Source organism: Bison bison, unplaced genomic scaffold (genome assembly GCF_000754665.1).
Source record: "Bison bison bison isolate TAMUID 2011002044 unplaced genomic scaffold, Bison_UMD1.0 scf7180017864068, whole genome shotgun sequence".
Taxonomy (NCBI): Eukaryota; Metazoa; Chordata; class Mammalia; order Artiodactyla; family Bovidae; genus Bison; species Bison bison.
Genome location: NW_011494640.1, coordinates 2,572,097 through 2,576,154, shown reverse-complemented (window position 1 = coordinate 2,576,154; position 4,058 = coordinate 2,572,097). Strand labels below are relative to the sequence as shown.

Below are 4,058 nucleotides of genomic sequence, written 5' to 3'. Positions count from 1 at the left end.
GCTCCGCCCAGGCCGCGAGGTAGGAAAGGACCTTCTCAGGCCCGGGTCACCACCCCCTCCTGGGGAGGGGGTGCTAGGCGGATCCCTTCTCCCCAAGAGCGCCTTTCGCCAGACGGGGGCGGTGGTCCAGGCGGGGGTGGGGCACAGGGTGGAGCCACCCGCCAAGGGTGATAGGGGAGTCTGGCCCGGGGCGAGGCGGGGGTGGGGGGGGGGCCGGGGTTCTGACACCTCCGCTGGTCTGGGGGCTTTTCATAATCCCCCCTCCCCCTCCCACGGGTGATGTGAGGATTAACCCCTTCACACTAGCCGGCATCAACCATCAGATGCCGGATGGCCCATAGTGGCAAAAGACCCTCCCCATTTTCTTTCCTTCCTCACCCCAAATGCAGCTGGACATGGAACCCTCCAAGTCGCTGAATTTGCCGTGTGGAAGAGACTTGGTGCAAGGTTGGGCGGCTGCCAGCTTGGAGTTGAGTCTGTTCAGGCAGCTCATTCTCTCTGGTCTGGGGCCTAAGAGGGCGTGGGGGGAGGGTCCCCAATCCCAGACCAGCAGGAGGGCCTTGGCTGTCCGGAGCCTTGGAGGGGAAGCCCTCTCCATCACCCACACTATCAGCTTGCCCCCTGGAGGGGGAAGGGACCTGTGGCTGATGGATTTGGGGCGAGTAGGGAGCACTTCTGCCCCAGGTCAGCCTGTAGCCCTGGACTTCCTCTTGTACCAAGAGGTAGAAGTGCAGTCACACACACACCTGTCACCTCTTCCCTGTCACCACCGCACGAAGCTGAGCCTAGTTTTACACATGCACTCACCTGTACTGTTGTACACACAGAGCCAGCCACACGCCAACCCAGGGCTGCATGGTATCACAAACATGCCCAGGTGCAGCCCTGATGGCCGGGGTTGGGAGCTGCTGGGATCCTATAGGGACAGGGACAGAGTAGCAGAGGCAGGCTGCTTGGAGCCCAAGGAGGCCTGAGGTCAGGGGCCCCAGCCGAGCTGGCTGCCTTGCCCCTAGACTTCCTGTAGTCTACTTTAAAAAAGCACATTTATTTACTTATTGGGCTGCCTTGGGTCTTAGTCGCAGCGTGTGGGATCTTCATTGTGTCATGAGGGCTCCGTAGTTGTGGAGCTCTCTAGTTGTGGCACACGGGCTTAGTGCTCTATGGCATGTTTCATTAGGGGAGCTATAGTCCCCAGCCAGGGCTTGCAGTTGGCTCAGTGGTGACAATGCAGGAGATATGGCCTCAATCTCTGGGTCGGGAAGATCCCCTGGAGAAGGAAATGTCAAACCCACTTCAGTATTCTTGCCTGGGAAATCCCAAGGGCCAGGAAGCCCGGCGGGCTACAGTCCATGGGGTATCAAAAGAGTTGGACACAACTGAGCAACTAAACAGCAACAAAGTCCCCCAACCAGGGATCAAACCCTGGTCCCCAGCATTGCAAGGCAGACACTTAACCACCAGACCACCAGGCAGGTCTCCCATAAGCTACTTTTCCCCAGCTCTTTAGAGAGAGGCAGTTGAGTGCGGGCAGCACCTAGCAGTGGCCTGGCACTGCGCGTGAGGTGACAGAGGCAACACGGTGTGTGGGAACAGCACTGCCTGCAAGTCAGGAGACTGGACTCCACGTCCAGTCCTGCCACTTGACCTTGGGCAAGTTTCCTCCTTGGAGCTCAGCCAGTTGCCGCTGCCTACATCCACAGAGCCCCAACCCGGGATACAAAGAACAACTGTGCTTGTCGTCTGGAAACGGACTATCAGGGGAGACCGACAGATGCACTTCTGGAACGCAAAGCACTTAGTGTAAAGATGAGCTGCATATAGAGTGCCTTGAGAACACAAGAATGGGAGTTGGCTGGGACAGGCTTCACAGAGGAGGTGGGGTTCCAGCAGGATTTGAAAGATGAGCAGACATTTGTTAAGTAAATAGATATAAATATATTTTGAATGCTAGGGCCGAGCTCTGTTATACCTGCTGTATCTGTTAGGTCTTTTAGACCCAACACCTATTCTATCTAAGACGAGAGTGGTAAAAAGGAGCCCTGCCTCTAGAGCCAGACTGCCAGCCTTCAACAGGCTCTGCCACGTATAAATTGTAGAACTCTGAGTGAGTTCTTTACTTGGTGCTTTTTGGTTTCTTCATCTATAAATTGGGGATAAACCCTATAGCTCAGATGGTAAAGAATCTACCTGCAATGCAGGAGACCGGGGGTTCGATCCCTGGGTCTGGAAGATCCCCTGGAGAAGGAAATGGCAATCCACTCCAGTATTCTTGCCTAGAGAATTCCAAGGACAGAGGAGCCTGGCGGACTACAGTCCATGGGGTCACAAAGAGTCGGACACGACTAAGTGACTAACACACACAAGTGAGCGTTGTATAAATGAGTATTTATGGAGAATGCTTAGAATACTGCCTTGAACGCAATTACGTCATTCTAGGGTGGAGGACTCAGCTGGAACATGATGTGAGGGCGGTCTGCTGGCAAAGCAGGGACTCTGTTGAGGATCTGGGTGGGTCTGGCTGGCTGAGCAGTGCATCCTTCTTGGTGCGAGGAGCTCCAGGCAGTGTAGGACTGATCTCTAGACAGGCAGTATACAATGAACTATATGTTCCCAGCTGGACCCTTTAGACACTGCGGGATAGGAGTGGGAGATTTAAGTTAACACATGTTCTGAGGGACTTCCCTGGCGGTTCAGTGGCTAAGACTCCCAATGCAGGGGCCCTGGGGTTCAATCCCTGGTCGGGAAACTAGATCCCACATGCAGTAACTAAGAGTTCACATGCCACAACTAAAAGGCCCTGTGTACACAACTAAGACCCAGCGTAGTCAAATAAATAAAAATAAATATAAATAGATAAAGTTAATGTGTGTTCCAGAATGTCAAGCATTGGGTGGGCAGCAGGGAGTAATTCAAGATGAGGCTGAAAAGATATGTTGGGGCCACATCTTGAAGGGCCTGGAACCTGTGCAAAGTAGTTCACTATCTATGGGTGAAGTGGAGCGTGATGGTTTGTTTTATATTAGAGCAAGTGGCACCACTGTCAAAACTAGACTGGGATGGGAAAGAAGAAGGCTTATGGGAAGGCTGGTACAAGAGTGCAGGTGAGGGATGATGACTTGGATGAGGGTCCTGGCAGTGGGCTGAAGAGGAGGATGGAGACTGGAGACTTTCTGAGATAGAAATATCAGTTTTTAGTGAGGAGGCTGTTTAAAGACCACTGGTCTATCGACAGAAGAATGGATAAAGAAGATGTGATACATTTATACAATGGAATATTACTCAGCCTTAAAAAAGAATGAAACAATGCCATTTGCAGCAACATGGACGGACCTAGAGGTTGTCATTCTGAGTGAAGTAAGTCAGACAGAGAAAGACAAGTATCATATGATATCTCTTATATGTGGATCTTAAAAGAATGGTACAAATGAACTTATTTACAAAATAGAAATAGAATCACAGATGTAAAAAACAAACTTATGGTTACGGTGGGAGGGAAAGAGGAGGGATAAATTGAAGATTGGGATTGATGAAGGACCTACTGTATAGCACAGGGAACTCTACTCTGTAATTGCCGGGGTCCAGCCCCGGCTGATCCAGGGTATTCGAAGAAGAGACGGCATAGGCGACCTATTTATTTAAATATTTTATCAAAGATATAAAGAGTAATAGGATGAGGATAGCTCAGTGAGGAAATTCAGTGGAGAAAAGCGGCTGAAATAAGGATAGCTCAGTAGGAAAATTCAGTGAAGAAAAGAGGCTGAGTAGCTTGGTTTACGCGGGAGACCAATAAAACTTCAAGACAAGAAGTTTGCACCACTTATGTAGGCCGCAGGCGTCCTTCCGTTCTCCCAAAGGAGAGGAGACACTGAGGCCTCCCCGGTCGGATCTTAGAAGCCCAGGCATAATTAGCAAGCATGGCGGGTTCCGCGCTCCAGATGGAGACTCAGCCAGAATTTGGGAGAGAGAGTGACATGGGGAGACCAAGTTTTGGTGAACAAGGCCCGCGCTTTATTTTCCAAAGTAGTTTTTATACCTTAAGTTATGCATAGAGGATAATG

The 4,058-nt window shown here is 51.2% G+C and overlaps 1 protein-coding gene across 1 annotated transcript in view; it reads left to right on the top strand.

The window, feature by feature from the left end:
• The first annotated feature begins 6 nt into the window (after nucleotides 1-6).
• Nucleotides 7-4,058, top strand: part of SYNC (syncoilin, intermediate filament protein) — an 18,081-nt gene continuing 14,029 nt past the window's right edge. Inside the window, exon 1 of the mRNA XM_010836920.1 lies at nucleotides 7-19. The gene's annotated coding sequence lies outside the window, so the exon portion shown is untranslated. The remainder of the gene's footprint in view (nucleotides 20-4,058) is intronic.